Raw genomic sequence first — 25054 nt, forward strand, 5'->3', positions numbered from 1 at the left:
ATTACAAATTGGTTGCAGCTTCTCCACTGCTTCTTACCCCTTCCTTTCTACCACTTCACCCCAACAAGAGAATTCAATAGTCAACCACTGGTGTTTGGGGAATATATTTGGGGAAAAGAAACAAGAAGTTGTTTTTTTTTTTTTTTAATTTTAGGTTGAAAGTAACTTCTCAGTTCTAGGAAAATTTATAGCTTTGGAGCTAGTTTGGGGATAGAAGCATTCATTTCTCCATCAGACTACCAGTCACTAGAACAAAGACATGTTCCCCTGATACCATTGGTCCTTTCCCCCATCTCACGCCCCCACCAGCCAAGAACACTCCCTAAGAAATTTCTTTTCCTGTGCTCTTTTATTCACCACAAGTGAATTTTCATCCCAAGACACACAAGAGCACACCAGGAAATCTCCTGGTCCTGCATTGCAACACGTGTATGTGTCCACTTCCTTCCCCGAATTTTAAAATAATCCCTTCCACCTTTATTCCTCATCTTTGACCAACAAAGTGAGAGACACAGCCAACTCCCTTCTCCACAGAGCATGACTCATGCCTTTCATGGCTGGGAACTTACCCGGAACAGACACAGAATGTGATAGATCTTACAGATGATTTTTTATAAGTACATGAGTGGTCTCCACACAAGTTAGGAAAGTTGCTGGAAATCTGAGGAGGTTTTCAGGATACCTGAAAGCCAGAGTCCACTTAGCCATTGTTTGAAGAAAACAATTTCAGGCATTTCAAAGGAAGAGATCTCTCAGACAACTGGCTGTTCCTGCTTCAAACCAGCTCCCATCCTCCCCACCCACCACCCCATCAGAGGGCCATTAGAATGCTGTTGGAAATGGTGGTGGTTTTTCAGCAAATACCAGGTTCTCCCACTTCAAAGAACAGTCAGCAGAGCGGTGAGTTATTGCTTCTTCCTGGGGAGTTCTCCTTGCCAGAGTGTAAGAGACATTGCCGTCTTTCCCTCTTCTTCCCAGGCAGAGGGGGAGGATTTTTTTCAGAACTAGCCCAAAGAGAATTCCTTGTGCAGAGCACTTAAAGCAAGGTTTCGGAAGCTCTCAGATCTACTACTTTGTTTTATGGTTGGAGAGGAGGGAAAGTGGGAATTGTGGGGGAGTGGCGAATTCAGTGCTTTTAAAAGACAGAGCACACATTTTCTCCTCCACAGGAAGGGGGGTGGAGAAGCAGCCTCTTGATGACCTTGGTGGCTGGGTCCTGGAGGAAGAGGGAGCTGTTCCATCTAGTTCCAAGTAGAGGACCATGAAACTCTGCTCACTTACTCCCAGCCAGTCTTTCATTACCACTCTGTGCTCATAGAAAAGGAGAACTCAGGAGTTCCCGTTGTGGCGCAGTGGTTAACGAATCCGACTAGGAACCATGAGGTTGCGGGTTCGGTCCCTGCCCTTGCTCGGTGGGTTAACAATCCGGCGTTGCCGTGAGCTGTGGTGTAGGTTGCAGACGCGGCTCGGATCCCGCGTTGCTGTGGCTCTGGCGTAGGCCAGTGGCTACAGCTCCGATTCGACCCCTAGCCTGGGAACCTCCATATGCCGCGGGAGCGGCCCAAGAAATAGCAAAAAAAAAAAAAAAGAAAAGGAGAACTCAGCAAGAAGCTGGGAAGTAGAGCTCTAAACACTAAATAAATCTTTTTTGCTTAAGCAAAAGGGCACCTAATGAATTGTTCATAAACTTTTGTTTTCAGCAAAGCCAAATGGAGCAGCCTTAACACTATGGAACAGTTGACTATATTAACCATCTTGTCTTTTACAGCAACTTTCCACTTAGAGTAGAAGCCTCCATTCTTCAACCCTGGGAGAAACAACAGCATTCTCTATAACCCAAGTTGGGAAACTAGAAGCAAATTGTCAATGGACCTAGAACACCCATCTTCCACTTCTTAGTCCTTCTCTGAACAAGTGAGTATAAGCTCCATCTCTTCTCAGGAGCCATTCTGGAATGCACTAGGGCTTGTCCCCTTCCTCCCTCAGTAGCTGCCTGATCTCCATGCTGTTTCCTACAGAAGGAGCCCCTCGGCTTGCCCCTAAAGAAAGGCAGGGATGTTCAACACCTCAGTCATCAGAGAAATGCAAATCAAAACCAGGGGAGGAGGTACCACTTCACAACAACTAAATAAAAAAGACAGTAACTTCTTGGTGAGGATGTGGAGAAATTAAAATTCTCATATACAGTGGTGGAGATGTATAAGCGTGCAGCCCTTGTGGAAAACATTCTGACAGTTTCTCAGAAGGTTAAATATAAAGATACCATATAACCTAGCAGTTATACTCCTAAGTATATTCCCAAGAGAAATGAAAATATGTCCACAGAAACTTACACATGAATGTTCATAGCAGTGTTATTTACAATAGCCCAAAAAAGAGTGGAAAGAGTGTAACTGTCCATCAACTGTTGAGTGGACAAATAAAATGTGGTATACTTAGACAAGGGGGAATTATTTAACCATAAACAGGAATGAAATACTGATGCATGCTACAACATGGATGAAACTTGAAAGAACTGTGCTAAGTGAAAGAAACCAGTCACAAAACCCCACATATTGTATGATTCCATTTCTATGAAATACCCAGATTAGGCAAATCCATAGATACAGAAAATAGATTAACAGTTGCCAGGAGCTTGGGGTGAGGGCCTTGGGGGGTGGGGTAGGAGAATGGGAAGTGACTACTGACAGATACAGGTTTTCTTTTTGGAGTGATGAAAATGTTCTGGAGTTAGATAATAGTAATGGTTGCACAACTCTCTGAATATACTAAAAACCACTGAATCCTACAATTTCATGGATGAATTTTATGATCCATAAATCATGTATCAATAAAGGTGCTGGAAGGAAGGGAGGGAAGGAGGGGAAGCAGATTGGTGGGGTAAATATTATGTTTAATCTTGCTCCCTCAGTATCTCTCCTGCAACAAGCCCTTCCAGTTACCAGGAGGCAAGGCCCTTGTCCTTTGGTGGGCCAAATCTACCCCCAGGAAATAAAGACTTTACAGCCAGTCATGACCTCCAACCTCCTTGTAACTTCTGAAGCTGACCTCAGTCACATCCACATACCACATCTCCCTGCCCCAACACAGAGGGTGGGCCACCCTGCTGAAGGCTGTCCCCAGAGCCCGGCCCTGGGCCCTCTGTTTGCAAGACCCCGTCAGGTTGTGCCTGTCACCGGCAGGCCAGCAGAGCTCACCGTTGCTGTCTGGTTGAAAAAGGTTCAGCCTCCTGCTAGGCAGGTAACTAAAGTCCTGTTCAAACTCCCCTAGATAGCTGTCTGTGCCTCAGGAGAGCAGAGGGTGAACTGGCCACTAGACTTTCGCTTCTTTTAGTGACCTAACCAGCCTTGGGCTTTTCACGCCTCAAACCGTGGTTTTTGCTCCACTCATCATGGTTCTGCGGCCCCAACCCACTGAGCATGCACCAGAAGAAGCTGCCTTAGAAATACACACCCAACATCGCCGGCTGTCTCCTGCTCACCCCAGATAAATTCAGGGTGGCTCCTACTTCAACTTTGAAAGAATTGCTCCTCTGAGCCAGGTGCTTAGTATCTGTAATTCCACTTAATCTTCACAACAGCCCTGCAAATAAGGTATTATTATCGCCATTTTTCAAGAAGAGGAAACAGATTCAAAGAGGGTAAACAACTTAAGGTCACATGAATTGGAGTCAGGATTCAAACACAGAACTTTCAAAGCTGATGCTCTTTCTGCTTCCTTGGATAGCAATTCCTTTCCTTGGTTGAGCACATAGCACATGTCAGGCAGCATTCTAGATGTATTAAAAATATTATTTCATTGATTTTCACAACAACCCCATGAGACAGGTATTAGCATCCTGTGTAAACAGATGGGGAAACTGAGGTTCAGAGGGATTAAGTCACATTTTTGAGTTCATAGGTATTTGTCACTCACTGAATGCATGGAGCTTGGGAAGATTTTTGCTTTTCTTGATTAAAGTGAAGGATACAAAAGGTTCTGTCCCTTTCCCCTTTCTTCTTGCCTTTGAACAACTGTCTTGGATCTGTGAAAGAAAGGCCAAAAAAAAAAAAAAATCAGAAATATTTTCCCAAACATCAACCTGCTCAACAAAAAACTACCTTCAGATCTTCTGTTATAAGAAAACTAAATCTATTTGTTAAATCTGCTGTGGGTAGGTTTTCTATTAATTGCAGCCAAACACATACCTAACTCATAGAGGAATGTCCTATTACCACCTTCTTAAAGATTAAAGAGGCACAGAGAGGTTAAGTATTTTTCCAAAACCATGCAAATAGTGACTGTGGCCTACAGAGAGTTGTCCTCCTCCCTCTCTCCCCATTCTTCTGTTGATAACTTAACTTTCCAAGCTATAGCTGGGCACATAGCTGGCCAGCAGAAGCTCCAATTTTTCAGGCTTTCTTGAGGCTTAGTGGGCCATACAACTATATTTTGGTTAGTGGGATGTGATTGGAAGAGAGGGATATGATTAATTTCCAGGTCATGCCCTCCAGTTTCTTTTTCCTTCTTCCCATCTGTGGTGATGATGAACCATCTTCAATCTCAGGGACAAGAGCAGCACCTCAGAAGATAGCAGGGCAACAAGACAGAAGGAACCTGGGTTCCTGAATGACCCCCTGAGTTAGAGCCGCCCTATATCCTGGGACCAAATTGAACTTTTAAGTGTGAGAGAAATAAACTCTATCTCATTTAAGCCATGGTGTTTTGCTGGCTCTTTAAGCACCATTATCCTAAGCAATACTGTGGCTAACAAGTTTTCAAACATAGGCCTGTCTAATTCTAAAGTTGGGTAATTTCCACTACAACTCTCAGTACCTAAATCAGAGATTGCAAACTCTAGTGCCTACAGATACTGGGTAGATAACAAATCAGTGAAGAAGGCTGTGTGGGAACTATGGTGAACTGGAGAACACATTTGTGGTTGCTATGTGGTTACCAAACTATTTCCTTTTCTGCCTGCTAGGCTATATTTCTCAGTTTTCCTTATAATTAGCTGGAGCCATGTGACTGAGTTCTGGCCAGTATAATGTGGACAGAAGGAATGAATGCCACATACAGGCCTAGCCCATGAAAAGTTCCTGTTGGATCGTGTACTCTTTTTTTACCCAAACTGAATTGGAGAATATGTCCAGAAAAATCTTGGGAGTCACACAATGATGCAAAGAGTAATGGCAGAGCCACAGCATAGAAGAAGCTGGATCCCTGGGTCACCACTTGGAGAAGAGCTGCCCAAATTACATTGTCATGTAGATTTTGACATGACACTAAGAAACAGTTGTCCCAAGTAGATTCTTTACATGCCCAGGTCTATTGTAACCACAGCATAGGAGAGCATCTCCTCATACTCAAAGGCAGCCCCTACAGGAAGGCAGGCCTTCTGTTGCCAGATCATTGGAGAAAGAGAAGACAGAAATTCTGAATATTATAAGTAAACTTCTGCTTATCAGTGTTAGCCAGTATGGTAAAGGTTGAAGGTGACCAAGATCCAGGTCCATCCCAGGGACTACACATTTGCTACCTCTGCCTCAGTATTGGAGTGGGAACCCTGATCCTGGGACTTCTCCCCACCGATCCCAGGTTCCTGAGGTACAGTCAACTGCCCCGAGAGTCTAATTAAGGTTGCCAAGACTTTCCCTCCAATTTGTTATGCAAGTTTATTAAACTCCAAGTCAATGGCCTTTGGAATATAGCTGTGAAAAACAGGAAAACACCTATTATCTATAGCTATTCTCTGGTTGGATACACGTAATTTTGCCAAGCACTTGCCTGCATCTCCAGTGTTCCTCTTTCATTCATATATTCTTAAAATTAGATCAGATGATGCCTCATGTCCAGTTACATTCACCAACCTGAAACTATTTCTAAACATTTCTCAATTCAGCCACCTGCCCAAATTCTTTCCACTTAGCAAGATCCAACTCAAAGTTTACCTCCTCTATGGAGTCTTTCCCATTAAGGTCTTTGCCTCTCCCCAGGCAAAAGCCACTCACCTCTCCCTTACGCCCTTGGAAGGGGCTCTCTCACTCTGCTGAAGGAGCACGTCTCCCTTCCAAGGGGTGAACTCCCAAAGAGACCAGGGCATTTTCTTCTTCATAGAACCAGTTCCTGGAATGACACCTGACTCATGATAAGTACTCAATATAATAATATATGTTTTGTGGTTGTTATGTTATGTTGTTATTGCTTTGTTTCTCTTTGTGTGCACCTTAATCAATGGTTCATCATAATGGTGCCCTGCATTGTGTGCAGAGAGGTTGCCAAGGAGCAATGGAACCAAGAGCATTGTCTGCAATCATTGAATTCCAAAAGGTTGACCGTCTTAGCTATTTAGAAGATTAGACTTTGGAGCCGTACTGTCTGGGCTCCTATTCCATTTACCAGCTATACAATTTTGGGCAAGTTACTTAACCTCTCCGTCCCTCAGTTTCCTTAACCATAACATGGAATCAATAAGAATTGTGCTAGTGTATTCTTTTGCTAGGGCTGCCATAACAAAGTACCTCACAATGAGTGGCTTGAACGACAGAAATTTATCATCTACAAGTTCTAGAGGCTAGAAAAGCCTAAAATCAAGGTGTCAGCAGGGTTGATTTCCTCTGAAGGCCATGAAGGAAGGAGCTGTTCCAAGCATCTCTCTTTGGCTTGTAGATGGCTGTTTTCTCCCTATGTCTCTCTATATTATCTTCTGTGTGTGTGTGTCTCTCTCTCTGTCCAAGTGTCCCCTTCTGTAAGAACACCAGTCATATCAGACTAGGCCCCACTCTAATGACTTCATTTTAACTGGATAACCTCTACAAAGGCTCTATCTCCAAATAAGGTCACATTTGAGGTATTGAGGAGGTTAGGATTTCAATACATCTTTTTTTGGGGGGAGAGACAATTCAATCCATAACTATATTACTTGATCAGATTGGTGTGAGGATTGTATTAGCTAATGCATGTAAACCATTTAGAATAGTCCCTGGTAACACAAACACTCAACAGCATTAGCTGATGGTATTATGCATCTTAAAAATTTTTTAAACCAAGGTGACCCATCCTTAAAAATATGTCAATAAAAATTCTGCTCTTTGGGTGTAGTTGTTTTAGGGGAAGTAAGAGGTAGAGGTGATTTCAGTTCTTGCTCTTCAAAGACAGAAAAATGAAAGAAGTGCCAGTTCTGGAATTCCTGCTGTGGCTGTGGGTTAAAGATCCCACATTGATGCCGCTGTGGTGTAAGTCAAAGCTGCAGTTCAGATTCCATCCCTGGCCCAGGAACTTCCATGTGCCACAGTTGTGGCAAAAAAAAAAAAAAAGGAAGTGCCAGTTCCTGACATTGATAATAAAAAGGAAGATAGAAGATAAAAGATAGCAAGTCATTGCCTTATCATAAGCTTGAAAAATGATTCAATTTGAGGGTTATGTCATACATCAAGAGGCACATCACAGAATTTGTCCTTTGATTTATTATTGTGTTGTTAATTCATTTTTAGCAATAATAAACAAGTCCAAAGTGCAATAAAAGACCATAGTTTGAATTTTGCAATTCTGGAATTTAACCTCTCTTGGACAGAGATTAGTTTCAGAGTCTTCTTAGACATTCTAGAGTTAGAATTTTCAAATAAGTCTCAGAGGGCAGCTGATGGCTGTGTGACTTAAACAGATTGAAATGTAGCCCAGCAAGCCACTCAAGGTACAAGATTTATAAATGTAAGTATTTCCTCGTAATGCCCAGGATGCAAGTCCTTGAGTTGTAAGCATCCCCACAAAAGAGAACTCTCATCGGTGAATAATTCAAGCGTTCTTTTAACAAAGGAGAAAACACAAAAAAAGCCCATTCCCAACATGTTGCTCTCATTCCCTTGAGAATACATCAAAAGTTTACTTTTAGTCCATCTCCTAGATCATTCATGAGTGCAGATCTGTGATGATGTGGTTTATATATTCAATTTCAGTTCTGACAGCTTTTTAAAAGTCTAGCCTATGAATAAAAATTTCAGTACAAGTCCCATTGCATTTGTTGATTTTACAGATGAATAGATGTTCAGTAGGGAGAAGCCAGCCTCCTCTCAAAAGCCCTCTTTAAATCAGAGGCTGCTTGGGTGGCAAGGCCGAGCTGAATATTATCTGGTTAACGGACAGTTAGTGATACATATACCATCAACCCACATGTGTAACTTATTTCTGAATTATTACACTAGGTCAAGAAACTTAGCTCATTAGTATGCACCACAGAGATCCAAAAGTTCATAGGTCTAATTTCAATTATATTCCATATGCAAATCCAGACTATTTTTTCCAAAGCCATGTTTCCATTATTTGTGAGTTGCGAGAAAGGCAGAAGAGTACACCTGAGGCCCTTCTCCTCTCTGCGCCCACCTCCTTCCCTGTATCCTCTCAACATTCTCAGCCCACTCATTTCCCTCCTTTTTCTTCATCACACACTTGGTCTAAGGATGTTGGGCCAAGCCAATTACAGAATTCAGTTTTTTCATCTTAGGTATAGCCATCATGGGGTTAAAATTGGGATTTTTTTTTTAACTTTATTTTGTTTGTTTTCTGCTACTTTCAACATTGTAAATGAAGATTCAGAAGAAAGCCTTACATATACTTTAAAAATAAATTCTTTTCTTTTTACAGAAGTAATTACGCTTCCTGTAGAAAAGTTAGAAATACAGATATATATTTTGTTTTTAAAAAGGAAATATATCACCTCACACCCAGAAATAAGCATGGCGACCATTTTGGTACATAGCTTATCAATCCACATGTACTTTTAAAACTCAGAATAGAAATTCCCTTGGCGGCACAGCGGGTTAAGGATCTGGCATTGTCACCGCAGTGGCTTGGGTCGCAGCTGTGGCGCAGGTTTGATCACCTGGCCCTGGAACTTCTGCATGCTTTGGGCATGGCCAAAAAGATAAATAAATAAATAAATAAATAATAACTCATAATAACCATGCAGTCATCCAACCAGTCTATTTAGAAGAAAGACATATGTCGAGAGGGCCAACTAACAAGTTAGTGACTTTTCTTCCCCTCCCCTCCCACTGCACCCGTATTTCAGGAGCTCTGTGAGAAGCCACATTAATTAGTTTCCAAACTCTTGCAAGAATTCCTGTTCTGGCTGCTAAGTTTCCTCATTTGGTTCCAGTCAAACTTCAATATTGGCCGCTTGGACTCAGATCATCTACTGACATGCAAAATATAAATATACAGTAAAAAGGAAAGGATCCCCCAAAATTATTGAAAGAAGAAAAATAACTTTCACCAAGGCTAATTCCATGCAGCACCTAACCTAGGTCAGTGAGTAAAGACAGTTTCTGAACATGCACAATCCATATTTTGAAAACTCGGTTCATGCTGGTGTTTATATCTACCAAGAGGAAAAAAAAATGTATCTCAGCAGATATTACAAGTGCCAATACTTGAGAAATACATGTCTGTGAATATGCCCAGACTCACTGTCCCTACAAAATATACACAAACTAGCACACTTTAAGAACATTTACTAGAAAATTATATTTTAACTATATGTAGTATCCTCAGAGAGAATTAAAAAGGCTATAATTCAAGAATGGGAAGCTATAAAAAAGGAATGACCCAAGAATTAAAAGAGAGTTCTTAGAAGTTGAAAATATGGAGTTCCCAATGAGGCTCGGTGGGTTAAGAACCTGACACAGTGTACTATGTGGCTGAATTGTGAGTTAACTTTACATAGCCATAATATTGTAAACACTGTTAATCAATTTTTAGCTCTTGGAATCAATCTACAGGCCAGGCAAAAGGACGACTTGGGCCTGGTTGCAGAACAAGGACCGTGTTTTCTTTCCTGCCATCGTAAGTTAAAATTAAGCATTTGATTGTGGTAAGAGGGAGTACAGAGATGAAGGAAAGGGGAAGGACATTCACGTTCACCTCACAAAGTGAAGCATCAAGAGATACCGTCAATGATTGATAGAATTAAAAATGAGGTTGTGAATATATAAAACTATCTTTTTCATAGCTACAAAGCCAACTAATAGAAAGAACCTAAAAATAGTGGCATAATCTTATTGAAGTGTAAGAAAGAAAGGCCAGGTTTGGAAGATAAAAGATTAGTGAGCTAAATCTATATCCATCATCAGAGAAACCAACACATAATGTCTAAAACTGTTAAATAAAGAAATAGGAAAATAATAGTAACATACTGCAGTATTTATAAGAAGTAGAAGCGAAATGTATGACAATCATAACACAAAGGCCAGGGGGAAGTAAACAGAGTTGGTTTTTTTTGCCGCACTTATGGCATATGGAGGTTCCCAGGCTAGGGGTCAAATTGGAGCTGTAGCCACTGGCCTACACCACAGCCACAGCAACACCAGATTGGAGCCACATCTGCAACCTACACCACAGCTCAGGGCAACTCCGGATCCCTAACCCACTGATCGAGGACAGGGATCAAAACTGTGTCCTCATGGATGCTAGTCAGATTCGTTTCCACTGAGCTGCAATGGGAACTCCTGGAGTTCTCTTGGAGGTTCTTACACTATACATAAAATGGTGTAGTATCAGAGTTCCCCTTGTGGCTCAGTGGGTTAAGAACCAGAATAGTATCCAAGAGAATGAGTGTTCAATCCCTGGCCTCACTCAGTGAGTTAGGGATTCAGCATTGCCACAAGCTGTGGCATAGGTCACAGATGCAACTTGGAATCCCCCGTTGCTGTGGCTGTGGCATAGGTCGGCAGCTGTGGCTCTGATTCAACCCCTATCCTCAGAACTTCCATATGCCTCAGGTGTGGCCCTAAAACTTTTGTAGCATGACTTCAAGGAAGATTATGATAAATTAAAAAAATACAGTGTACTTCTGCTTCCAGTCAAATGGAGTAAAGTGGGTCAGATTTACTGTGCTGTCTGAGACAGCTAAAACATCAGACAAAATACGTGAAATAATGGGACTCAAGACATTGGACATGAGGCAATAAATGACAATAATCTTTGAAAGAAGGAGGAGAAGAAAACATACGTCCATACAAGCATTATGCAAAAATATTCACGGCAACTTTGTTTGTAATAGCACCTAATGTCCATCAGATTATGAATGGATAAACAAATTTTGCCACATTCATACAATGGAATATACAACTTAGTAATAAAAAGAATGGGAGTTCCTGTTGTGGCACAGTGGAAATGAGTCCGACTAGTAACTGTGAGGTTTTGGGTTAAATCCCTGGCCTAGCTCAGTGGGTGGTTAAGGATCTGGCATTGCTGTGAGCTGTAGTGTAGGTCACATCACAGATGCAGCTCGGATCCTGTGTGGCTGTGGCTGTGGCTGTGACTGGCAGCTACAGCTCGGATTCATCCCCTGGACTGGGACCCTCCATATGCCGAGAGTGTGGCCCTAAGAAGCAAAAAAAGAAAAAAAAAAAAAAAGAGAATGAGTTACAGATACACACGACTACATGGGGGAATTTCAAATTAATTTTGCTGAGTGAAAAAAGCCAGAAAAAAATTAGCACAGACTGTATGATTCCATTTATCTAAAATTATATAAACATGAAACTGATCTGAAGTGGCAGAGGCAGATTAGGGACTGTAGAGATAAAGGGAAGGCTGATTTTAAAGAGGCATGAGGAAACTTTCAGGGGTGATAGATACGTTCACTAACTTGATTGAGGTGATAGTTTCACGATGTATACAAATGTTAAAACTTTTCAAATTGTTCACTTCCTATAGAAGCAGTTCACTGTATGTCAATTATATCACAATGATTAAAAAAGAAAAAATGTATAACATATGGAGTTCCTGATGCAGCACAGCAGGTTAAGGATCTGGTGCTGCCATAGCTGTGGCATAGGTCGCAGCTGCAGCTTGGATTTGATCGCTGGCTCAGGAACTTCCATATGCCATGGATATAGAAGGAAGAAGAAAAAAAAAAGATATAATGTAAACATTATGGCAATAAACAATAAATATACTACATGTATTTAAATATATGTTTATACATATAACTCATAAAATATAATAAATAATAAACAATATGGCATAAACAGGTTTTTTTGGAGATATCGAAGTAACAGCCAAAAAGAGCTAAAAATGGAAACTGTTAAAAGTTGTTCCTAGAGTTCCCGTTATGGCTCAGTGGTAACAAATCCACCTATTATCCATGAGGATGCCATTCGATCTGTGGCCCTGCTCGGTGGGTTAAAGATCTGGCATTGCTGTGAACTGCAGTGTAGGTCACAGATGCAGCTTGGATCTGGCATTCCTGTGGCATAGGCTGGCAGCTGCAGCTCTGATTCTACCCCTAGCCTGGGAATATCCCTATGCCATGGGTACAGCCCTAAAAAAAATTAAAATTAAAATTAAAATTAAAAAAAAATTTATTCCCGTGTGAGGAAATATAGGAATGGAATTAATCAAGGGGAAGGGGCCAGGGAACGATTGCTCTTAACATAAGCCCTTCTGGACTAGTTCATTTTAAACAATGTACTTGTATGCCAGTTTGGATGCTCAGAGAAGCAGATGCTAAGCCAGGCTTTGACACTGGAGAGATTTATTGGAAGCAAGCCTGTGCAGGGTGGAGAGAGGAGGAGGAGAAATAGGAGAGCAAGCAGTCTGATCAGGTCTGCACCTATGAAGGGAGAGCAGGAAGAAAAAATTGGAAAGCGCTCAGAATCCACGTAGGTCTGAGAAAGAATTTCCAGGCTGATGGGGAGTGTCCCACCCAAAGCTGCCCATTCTGGGAATCCCAGGTCTGGCTGGATGGACCAGCACTCACACCCTGGTACCTTGGCAGTGTTTAGTCATTGGCTTTGAGCAGCCCAGAGGGGTGGGGTTCCGAGTGAGAACTGCATAAGTTCCAACGTTGTGGCAGCTGGGCTTGTCACTCTGCAACCACCCACAGCAGGTCTTGATTTGATTCTTTAATTTCAAAAGTTTTTAAAAAGAAGACTACATTCCTCTGATCAACAGGTGAAATGAATAAACAGAGTAGCACAGTCCTTTATAGAGCTAATCGCCCACCTGACTGGTAGTATATATTTTGTATTCCTCTTTTGTTCAGAAGTATTGTTTTGAATAGACTAAATTTATTTGCTTCTTTTTTTTCCCGTATATGTACACGCCACATTTTTAATTACAGTATAGTTGATTAAAATGTTGTGCCAATTTCTGCTATACGGCAGAGAGATTCAGTCATACATATATATACATTCTTTTTTATATATATATATATATTCTTTTCCATTATAGTCTATTCCAGTGGTTTTTACTTTTCTTTTCTTTTTTTAATGATTTTTATTTTTTCCATTATAGTTGGTTTACAATATTCTGTCAATTTTCTACTGTATAGCAAAATGACCCAGTCACACACACACATATATATACATTCTTTTCTCACATTATCCTCTATCACACTTCATCACAGGTGACTAGATATAGTTCCCAGTGCTACACAGCATCTCATTGCTTATCTACTCCAAATGCAAGAGTTTGCATCTATTAATCCCAGACTCCCAGTCCACCCCACTCCCTCCCCCTCCGCCTTGGCAACCACAAGTCTGTTCTCCAAGTCCATGAGTTTCTTTCCAGTGGTTTTTTTTTTTTTTTTTTGTCTTAATTGAGGGGTCAGGACAGCTATTTTCTTCAAAAAGTGTCCATAAGTTAAGGAATATTGTTTCTGAGCACAAAGAGGAGGGCCTTTTGAGGACCTGTAGATTCTGGTGAAACAACTCCGAGAAATACATACAACCATTTTGGAACAGATTGAGCTCACTGGACACTCTCTAATTCTGTAATTTTCATAGTTCTGAATTTCCCAATGACTTAGCAGATAAGACTAATGAATACAAAAGAAAGTAAGCTCACAGGACAAAGCAATTGTTTTTTTTTTTTTAATTGAAGGATAGTTGATGCTCAGTATCATATAAGTACGAAGTAATTTTTAAAAACTATTTCAATGTATATGATTCGCAATTCTGAAACCAAGAGGTATATCCAACATGTTAGGTCCTGAAACTTAAAGAATTTTTCAGAGCGTCAAGAAAAAGAATAGAAGGAATTCCCGTTGTGGCTAAGTGGATTAAGAACCCGACTAGTATTCACGAGGATGCAGGTTCGATCCCTGGTGATCAGTGGGTTAAAGATCCAGCATTGCTGTGAGCTGTGGTGTAGGTCACACACAGCAGCTGCAGCTCTGATTCATCCCCTAGCCTGAGAACTTCTGTATGCCGAAGGTGTGGCCATAAAAATACAAAAAAAAAAAGAAAGAAAGAAAAATTATACAAAATGTATGAAAAGTAAAATGCCCACATCAGTCAATCACACCCTGCATGAAGCAAAGTATTTGTGTATTGCAGGGTGGGGGCAGAGTAGGAAGAGAGGACATTCTTAACCAACTGTCCTTAAAGTTTCTTACTTTTGCCAATTTTGTGAAAATATATGACCATGTAAACACATTGCTAGCATCTTGCTCAGGGCCTTGGAAAGGGGCCTGCTGCTCATGCCTCATCAGTACCCAGTGAATCTACATCTTTAGGCAGCCCTCTTTGAAGAAGAAGAGAGAAAAAGGGGTGTAGTTTCTCTTAAAAAGTTGGTGGATATAAATAGGAGTTGTTGGGGGCAGAGAGTGGCCTTTTTCACACATGTTAGTACTGAAAATAAAAAGAATTCCCACAGAGGCAACTGCTAGTTGGTATAAATCATCTTCCATCTTCCATCTCCCAGGCACTGCTGCCAGCACCTGATTTCAACCACACAACACTCTTCTGCACACTCAGGGCACAGTCACATCTGATGTCCCTGAGAACTTGTCACTCTGAGCAGGGAGCCAAATGACAGTAACGAACAAGGCACATCTCTGGATTTTATTAAGGAAAATGATTTTGGCTTGTTAGTAGATAACATATGGTCACAACTGCTTTTTAAACATTTTGACAGAAAAACAGAGGGAAGTATACTCAAATGTTAACCATAGTTCTATTTTGAGTGTTAAAACTATGGGTAATTTTTTTTAAACTTTCCCCTCCACATTTTCTTTAATAACCCTGTGTTGTCTTTAAAATAGAAAAGGAATTTCAAAAAAGTGTTTAGAAAAAAATGCATTAATGTGTATATATTAATATGTATATTAATATGTATATATTAATGTGTATATATGTATATACATGGAAATATATGTCAATCATGCAATATGAAGGAAACTAAGGAGATTTAAGACTCCTGAGAATATTTCATGTGGTAGATATTACCAGTGTGATATGAGAATCAGAGAATCAGTGAATCTCAGATTTGGAAGGGTGCTTGTATTAGTCATCTATTGCTGCATAACAAATTACCCCAAAACTTAGCAGCTTCACCTAACAAACATTTATTATTTCACATAGTTTCTATAGGTTAAGAATCTGGGTGTGACTTAGCTGAGTGATTCTGGCTCAGGGTCTATCACAAGGTTGCAGTCAAGCTGTTGGCAGAGGCTACAGTCATCTGAGGCTTATTCAGGGCCAGAGGATCTGCTTCCAAGATGGCTCATTCATACGGCTGTAGGCAGAAGGCCTCAACACCTTGCCTCATGATGACTCACAGTGCTACCTGAGTGTCTTCACAATACAGCAGCTGGTTTCTACCAGGAGGAATGATCAGAAAGGGAGAAAGATTGAGAGGCAGAAGCTAGAATGTCTTTTATGATCTAACTCAGGAAAGGACATACCACCACTTCTGCTGCATTCTTTTATCGCACAGACCAATCCTGATATAGCGAGGAAGAAGACTCCACAGGGCATAAATACCAGAGCGAGAAATCACTAGGAGCCCTTTGTCTCTTCCTTGTGGCATCCTTGAGACACTAAAAATGTTCAGTGCAATGAGAAATATTGAGAGCGTTAGTCAAGCAGTTTAAGCCTATCAAGGAAATAGGTATTTGAATTCTATTTTATATTCTATCTGATCAGAAATGGCTCTTCTAAAAACATACTGCATTATTGGTAATCAGTGTAAAGTGACTTCTTAAAATGTTAACTCGTTTTCACTTCTGAAAAAGTTACAGACCACCCCTCCCCCTCACACACACACCACACACACCTCCCTTCAGTGATGACTGGATAGGACAAAACACAGATTTTTTTTTCAAACTTTTTTTTTGGTTGTATGGCTGTCTATTATTTTCATTGGCAAAACCAAGCAAACAAAAACCCTGCAGTGGTTGTTTTCAGACTCACTAGACATCTAACTGATAAAAAATAATCCATCTCCCTCAGCAGGTCAAGTCTCTAATATCATCCATGGATTCCTACATACAGAAAAAGAAGGTCATGAAATCAACATAGACACCACGTTGTTAAAAAAAGAATGGAAGATTTGTCTGACCTTGGATTTTCTTTTCTAATAAATTATTGAGTTAGGTGAAAAGCCTTATAAATAAGATAAAAATTAAACCCACTTTTATACATTTTAAGGAATCGCCTTTATTTAAAAGAGTAAAATCTTATGAAAGGAGAAATGTCTTGAAATTAGAGATATAAAGGTGTAGAAACACAGGGCAGGGCATCACTCCTCCAGAGCTTTTTCTCCTGCTGAGAATGGGAATGGGGATTTGGGCAGTATTTGACGTTACCTCAGACTCCAAGAGTAGGAATTCTCTGGCATTCATCTTCAAACACCAAATGCCCAGTAAAATGCCAGGCACAGAGAGGCCATGAAGTATGTGCTGAATGAATGAGGAGGGAAAAAGCAATAAAGGTTTGGGGGAAGTTATACGACTATAAAGCCAGTTCTCACCCTAATGCCCATTCCCCCCTTTGCCTCCTGTGTTCCTCACATCCCTTGACTTCAAAGAGATTTCCAGGAAGAAAACTGGCCTTGGCATTGATAAATCACTAGATTCCCTGATGGCTCCTTACTTGTCATTCCACCAAGTCCAGTGAATTCCCTGCTCAAACTGATATTCTGAATTCTAGTCCATCAGACTAAGGGAAAATGAATCTGCCCAACTTCTTGTCTTGGTTTCTATTTTCAACACCATTCCATAAACTTCTCTGCATTTACTCTCTTCCGCTAGTGTGAGAATTGAACGTGGATTCTGGATCTGACAGATTCCATCTCTTGTTTTTAGTCCAGCTGGAAATCTACTTAGTAGTTTTTTATTTTTGGAGTAACAGATTCTCTCCCAGGTCTCTGCACTCTTGCTGTTAAACTTCCCAGCAAGTTCAAAGGCGCCCTCAGCTCCCCGAGATCTGCCAGTCCAAATTACAGCTGCTACATGGTACTGCCTTTCATAATTTAGCCCTGCCCAGTGTCAGGTTTTTCTCTATCTCAGGATGAAAATAAGGTTGTATCAAGCTGTCAAAGTCTTAGATTTTGGCATTGTTTCCAAAAAGGTGTTAAAACATTCCCAAAGGATGAACCCTCTTGAACTAAGGAATCACTGAGGGGAAAGGAATGCAAGCAGGTCTGACGGGCTCTGCAGCTTTCCCCTGATTTATTGCACATTGCTTTATAAGGACTAAATGTTCATTCTGGTGAGTTCAGTAAAGATGAGACATTCTCTGTGGATGGAGGGTTTCGCCACATGGGATTGGGTCATGCTTATCAAAACTCAGGTGTGCTCATCACTGAATTAGTCTCATTATTCATTTGCTTTCAAAATGTTTATCCCAGCACGTACTGTACCGCTCTAATATTTTTTTTTTAGGGCTGAGATTTTATCAGGTGCCATTACAGTTTCTGATGAGCTCTTCAAAATCTAAACTACATACATTTTTTAAAAAGTCAGAGCTAGTATAAGGTGGTCCAGGATAAATCAGACCCACTAAAACTACAAGGATTATGGTTGGTCTTTTTGTTAGTGTTGTTAGAGAATTAATTTCCCAAATTACAAAAAGAACAAAAACAGAAGAAAAATACAGCAAGTTATTCTAGGCTATTCTCTTCATATGTTTCTTTTTAGTCTTTGGGAAAAAAAAATTTTGTATTCTTTCTTTCCACTTAACCTGTTATCACAACTGTTTGGTGCCCCCAGAAAAGAAAAGAAAGAAATCCTCGTCACCAAATATTTTTCATTACATTATTTTCTATTAGTATATTTCATCATCAAATTATTTTTCTTATATATTTCAGACTATCACAGGTCCAAGCAACACTCAATAGTGCATTGTGTGAGGTATAGTTGACTTAAAATCTTGTATATTTCAGATGGACAACATAGTGATTCACAATTTGTAAAGGTTATACTCCATTTATAATTATTATAAAATATTGGCTATATTCCCTGTGCTAGACAGTATGTGCTTGTAGCTTATTTGTTTTATGCATGGTAGTCTATACCTCTTAATCCCCTGCCTCGACATTGCCCCTTTCTCCTACCCTCCCCCATCACTGGTAAACACCAGTTTGTTCTTTATATCTGTAAGTCTGTTTCTTTTTTGTTATATTCACCAGTTTGTTTTATGTTTTTGGATTCACATATAAGTGATACCATATGGCATTTGTCTTTCTCTGCCTGACTTATTTCACTAAGTATAATATCTTCCAAGTCCATCCATGTTGCTGCAAATGGCAAAATTTCATTCTTTTTTATGGCTGAGTAGTATTCTGTGTGTGTGTGTGTGTGTGTGTGTGTGTGTGTGTGTGTGTGAAATGCATCTTCTTTGTCCATTTACCTGTTGATGGACCTTAGTTTGGTCCCATATCTTAACAACTGTAAAAAATGTTGGTATGAATTTTGGGGTGAATGAATCTTTTTGAATTAGTGTTTATTTTCTTCATATATACAACCAGGAGTGGAATTGCTGGGTCATATGGTAGTTCTATTTTTTGTCTTTTGAGGAACCTCCATCCTGTTTTCCACACGGGCTGCACTAATTTACATTCCCACCAACAGTGTAGGAGGGTTTCCTTTTCTCCACGTTCTCAGGGTAAGAAGATCTTATTAGAATCTAATGAGTGACATGATGCAGATTGCCCACCCCAAGTCCCTCGTGCCCTCAAAATTCAAATGCAGCATTCCCCTTGCTCGACTATAAAGTTTAATGAAGAAAAATAAGGTGATATGTTGGAAGATTTGGGAAAATGAGCAAAGATGAAAGGAGAAGTGTTTTACTTTGTATTTCTTTTATATTTGATATCCTCCCATATTAGAGAGGGAAAGAAAATACACAAGAATATGAAGGGGAGTGTTTTTAATAAAACCTTGGCTGCTTTTCTGTAAGAATCAGTGCAAGTAATTTTATCTCTTTGTGGGTCACTTTCAAAGCAAGGAGTAGAAATAAGTTGATAGGACCCCATAAGGTACTTGGAAAATGCACTCTTGTGCTTTATTTCACTCAGGGGGGAAAAAAAGAAAAAGAAAAACTGAGTGAAAAGGCAAGATCTCACTCAGATCTAGTTCTGCTTTCTATTACATTTTAGGAAGGAGGGAAAGAAGGAAGGGAGAAAGGAGAAAAAAATAAAACACTCTCAAACCCCATACCCTGTATCACAGCATTCATGGTGGACTTTTTAAAAGGTAATAACATATCTCAGTATTTTTTCAACTAACGTTTGACTAATTTTACAAATTTGGACTATGGGTTTCTTTAGGGAGAAGAGTTGTAATTACAGTTTTCAGACGTGATATGAAAACTTAGTCAGCATGGAGACGCTGCTGTCAAGCTGGGCTGCCATTTGAGCTCGAGAGGAAGGAAATCCTTGGAAAGGTATTTTATGGTCCTGCCCTCAGCAATTCAGCTGTGCTTCATTTCAAGATGCATTTCTACCTCATGTGTCATAATAACCAGCTAACCTTCCTGCCCCTTGGAGGGGCACTTTGGGAAGATCAAGAGGGGAATGTGCTGAGGCCACATTCTCCCCTCGGACAGCTACAAGGCAGGCTGCCATAGAAAACGAAACAGGGCACATTTGACCGGTTCTGGGTTTTCTCCTGAAGGCAGGATGTAGACCAGGCTTTCTGAAAGGGTCACTGAAGTTTGCAAAATTCTCTCTGCCCCTGGCTGATTGAGTGAAACAGAGCCAGCACATTGCTCTGATTGGAGATCATGTGAAACTTATTTATGCCATTTTTTATTTTCTCTCTTTAACTCCTTATCAGACATGGAGCAGAGGTTGCATCCAAAGCTGGAGCTGGTTATAATCATACTGGAAGCCAAACTCAGTATGGGGTGAGAATCCAGGTAAACCAAAGTAAACACGGGCTCTTTGTGAACCAAATCAGCGCCCGTTTGCCCCTCTTCAAAGCCTACAAGCTCCTGAGTAGTTCCCATAAATCTGAGCTGCATTGAAAGGATTTGCTTCAAGCCTTCCACCAGTAGCTTGTATCCACTGGCATCAGATTCAGCTGTCTCTTAAATCTGCAAAATGTTATCTGCCTCACCATGCACAAACTACTGTCCCGGACTGTATTCAATCCAGATGGGCGGCTTTACTACTTCCTGACTTTCCTGCTATTACAAGTATGAATATTTTGAAACCAGGCAACTAGGAGACCAATATCCCAACTGAATGGGAGGCATATACTATTTGGGGAAAGCTTTCTAGTTGCCTCCCCCCAAGTAAGGAAATAATGCTCCCCTTTCTCCTGGGTCTGAAATTTTCAAACCCCCCAGAATGTGCACCAGATCACATTCATAAGGGGCTGCCCTGTGGGTGTGCCCAGGGTCACACACAATTCTCAGGGAAACAACTTGGTCTCCACACCTTTTGCTCTCATTCACAAAGGCAAATTAGAATGTAAATGAGGGTAATTGTCAGAGGAATAAGCTCTAATTTATTTTTTTAAATAATTTGCAAACACTGGCACTTCACTATTAATAACCACAATTTCCTTGTGACAGCCAATCAGGCACATAAATGTTTCAGCCCTGATCCATTCAGAGCACCAACACCCCCAGAAGTACTCCAACTGGGCATTTATCAATAATATGAATATGGTGGCAGTTGTTTTCCAGGTCTACTTCCTCCCCAGGGGCAGGGGCCAAGTCCTGACCATCCCTTTATACAAACCAGTGCTCAGGCTGTAGCAAGGATTCAATGACAATTTTGAAAGCCAAGGGGAAAGGTGCATTTATACCTAGGATAACTTTAGAAAAATCCCTAAGAAACGTAACAGGGAGTTCCCGTCGTGGCTCAGCGGTTTACGAACCCCACTAACATCCATGAGGATGCAGGTTCGATCCCTGGCCTTGCTCAGTGGGTTAAGGATCCAGTGTTGCTGTGGTGTAGGTCACAGACAAGGCTTGGATACTGCTTTGCTGTGCCTGTGGTGTGGGCCGGTGGCTACAGCTCCAATTGAACTCCTAGTGTGGGAACTTCCATATGCCTCAGGAGCAGCCCTAAAAAGAAGAAAGAAGAAACTGGTAACAGTGATTTTCCCTAAGCAAAGGAATGGGGAAATTGGGTGAGAAACTTGTCACTGTTTATTACTTCATATGAATTGAACTTTTTACCTTGTATTTTGTATTTAATAGAATAGATTAGGATAGATGTTTGTTAAATGAATAAATAGATGAATGAACCAGTGGTGACCAGGAGCATAAGGTCAAGGCCTGAACATTTTTAGCTGTCCCAACTAAACGGCAGCAGCTTTTCTGAGCTCTGAGTTTCGAATCCTTCGAGTGACTCATGATAAGTTGTGCGCCAGATCAAGAGAGTGCTGATCCTGGGACTGAATCAGTGTGTTCAGACATTCTCGGCTGAGGAGGAGACAAAGAACTGTCACAGAGGCTAGACTTCATTGGTCCCATTTTGATTCACTTGGCAGAAATAGAAATGCTCGATGCTTCTTTCAAGATTAGATGTGGTCTTCTCCCATCTTCAATGAGCAGCTATGGTTATTTCTTTAAGGTAAAGCTCTACCCCAAGCTCAAGGAAAACTGGAATTTCTTTTCTTTTTTTTTTTTTTTTTTTTTTTTTTTTTGTCTTTTTGCCATTTCTTGGGCCGCTCCCGCGGCATATGGAGGTTCCCAGGCTAGGGGTCCAATTGGAGCTGTAGCTGCCAGCCTACATCAGGGCCACAGCAACACGGGATCCAAGCCGCATCTGCGACCTCCACCACAGCTCATAGCAATGCCGGATCATTAACCCACTTAGCAAGGGCAGGGATCGAATCCACAATCTCATGGTTCCTAGTAGGATTCGTTAACCACTGCACTACGACGGGAACTCCGGAAAACTGGAATTTCTTAGGGGAAAAAAATCCAATTGTCTCAAGGGCTTGTGTCGCCTTTTAGCTCCAGGGAGGCATTGCCATGCAGTGAATCCAAGAGCACTGGCTTTGGGGTCAAGTAGAACTTTCCTAACAGCCCTGGGCCTCAAGAATCCTCAGCTGTATATACACTTGAGGGACCATGGTATCTATCTGACAAACTTCCATTAGGCCTAAGTTAGCTAATGTGTTCAAAAATCCCTGGGACATTGTGTTTAAAAAGTAGTAGCTATTATTTTTATCCTCCAATAGTCTCATGACCGCTTTCACCCTTTCAATTGGCTGGGAATCAACACCAGTCTATGAGACAAATTTTGAGGCTCACCTCTGATGTGCAACTACCCTGGGAGTTTAAGGATGTTTTGCTCCCTCTTGTAATGAATATATGGGGTGGGTGATGTTTTTGACTTGTCACTTCTTTTGACTAGAGTTGTAAAGATCAGTAATAAACTTGCTCATTCCAATAATCCCCCCATGTTATCTGTCTGCCGATCATAATCCCCGATCAATCACCTTCACTAGCATCACTTTTAATTCAACCATGTCAAGAGTCTATAGTTTGGAAGATGGAGCTGACAGCCAAAAAAAAAAAAAAGAGGATTATATAGCTTATTATATAGTTTGATAGCTTCCCAGTAACTGTTGGAAATTTGTCAGCCCTGCTGTTTGAATGGTGTCAGAAAGATGTCAGGGCTGTGATCAGACTTTCCAGCAGTCTGCATGCCAAAAGAATTTTTAATGAGGGTTTTATTTATTTATTTATTTATCTGTTTAAGTTGAGGGGTGAGAGAGCAGAGACCAGACTTTTGGAAACTATAATCCCAAATTCCTGAATGTTTGGCAAATTTGCCAGGAGGTGTAAGCTCCCCTCTAGCTCGTCTGGCTGCTGCTGTTGTCTAGGCCATCTGATGACTGGCTGGGGCCGCCAGGGGCCCTGCCTTTCCCAGCATGTAAGTGTGTGGCTCTCCCCACACTGCCTGCCCCAACAATGCCAAGAATCAGAAACAAGGGCTGAGAGTGTTAGCTGGCCTGCATGAGTGGCAGCTTAGAGGGCCTTCATTGTGTTTGGTGCTCGGAGAGCAGATTGTTATTCTGCAGGCATGAATTAGAGCCTGGGCAGAAGGCATCCCGCTCACTCTTACCCCAGCCTAGCCTGGGCAAGGGAGGGCGTTCTCATTGTACAGAATTTCAGTGGGCCATGTTCCAAAAATGGTCCCTAGAGGGCCTATCAGGGAGGAAAACATTTGTTTTCTGAATTCATAACACCCCCCCAATTCCATTTGTCTCTTATTTCTCCCTACTTCCCCTGCTGCAAAATAGCATCCATGCATTAACCCCACCTCAGCGTAATTACAGTCTCACTACTTCCATTGATCATCACTTGAATGTTTATACTTTGCATCAAGCTTTATTAAATAAAGATCTAAGTTGGAAACAAACCTTTCCATTGTCTGTTTGATTGTCATTCAAACAATACTCCCTGGCGGGTTAGTTGCTATAGATTTTAGTCCAGCTGCTGGAAGAATTAAGATGGTCTGTTTTCATAGGCCTTTTTTCCAGACTAGAGGGTTCTGAGGCATCAATCCATGAAATGACTCCCTCTTTCCTCCAAGTATTGAAATCCTAACTCTCCATGCCTTCTCATTGGCATGAACACATAACAACTAGATTTGTATAAAATATTTCCTCCTTCCGTCAGCTATGAAGGTCTACAAGATGACCCATTATACTGCAAAGTTAAATGATCACTGTTTTTAAAAGTCTTCCTGATTTCTCTGCCAACAGAGATGTGCTAGACGCAGCATCACACTGTTCTAGAGGTAAGGTGCTGAATGGCTTTGCAACAACCAGAAAATAAGTAAAAAACATCTAGGCAAACTGAATGGCAGAATGTGGTAACCAAGGAGATTTGCAGGGACCATTTGGGAAAAAAAAATTTTTGTAGAAGACTCAATCTGCACATATCACCTCCTCTACCTCACCTGTTCTCCCCTCTTTTCCTTCCATCCCCCACAAAGTGGAATTCATCAGCTTTGCAAGGAAGAGAAAGGGCAGAAGGATCATCTAGGATGGAGTCTGCAGCATTTTCCACACCACTTCTCCCACTCACCCCCTCTTCCATCCTGAGCCTGGGGTATCAAAGACACCAAAGGTCTTAAAACTCTTCTCCCACTGACTCAGCCTGGCCATCGTGGGTGGGGATGGCAGGGAAGTGTGCATGAATTTCTCTAAGCCATTTTTCTGGTTCAAGCAAAAGTCAGAGGAAATGAAGGAATCTGTCTGATGCACAAAGCACAGACTATGATTCTTCTCTAAAACATGTGCCCGCAAGTAGGCTATCATTATTTGAGGCAACTGCAAGTATAATTAAAAACCTTTCAGCACTCCAGTCATATTTCCTGTCAGAGGGCAAGATGACACACTGAGAACTGATCAGGCTTAACTCTTTAGGCAATGAAAGCCTAAAGGGGGCATTGTGTGAACATACACCCTTGTGTACCTATGTACATATCAGCAAAAATTAATGTCCTTCAACCATTCCTGATAAAGAGTACATTTTATTCAAAGAATTTTTATAAGGAACAGAATTAGGAGGATGTAGAACCTTTCGCTCTTGCACTCACAATAAATATTTTTGAAATACATAGTAGAGGGTACATATTATTGAATACATGAGCCAATGTATTCTGTAACTCTTTAGTTTACTCCTAAATTCATGTAGTTTAGTGGTGTGTTATTTTAGAGTGACATGGAAAATCAGCCTCAATCAAAGGGAACAGGGTGGTAGTAGATTATATTCTCTTTTTCCCCCTGATTAACACAAGAAAAATCAATATGAAGACTGGGGGCAGGGGGTATTGTTCATTTCATGCAATTTTTGCCTGGAAAGACTGATGCCTG

The 25054-nt window shown here is 41.0% G+C and overlaps 1 long non-coding RNA gene across 1 annotated transcript in view; it reads left to right on the forward strand.

Annotated features, from left to right (window-relative positions):
- The window catches only part of LOC106508818, a 33719-nt gene continuing 8825 nt past the window's right edge, over positions 161-25054 (forward strand). The window contains exons 1-3 of the long non-coding RNA XR_001305891.2: positions 161-900; positions 1769-1914; positions 19534-19649. This is a non-coding gene — a long non-coding RNA (uncharacterized LOC106508818). The remainder of the gene's footprint in view (positions 901-1768; positions 1915-19533; positions 19650-25054) is intronic.

Source organism: Sus scrofa, chromosome 13 (genome assembly GCF_000003025.6).
Source record: "Sus scrofa isolate TJ Tabasco breed Duroc chromosome 13, Sscrofa11.1, whole genome shotgun sequence".
In the NCBI taxonomy this organism is placed as follows: domain Eukaryota; kingdom Metazoa; phylum Chordata; class Mammalia; order Artiodactyla; family Suidae; genus Sus; species Sus scrofa.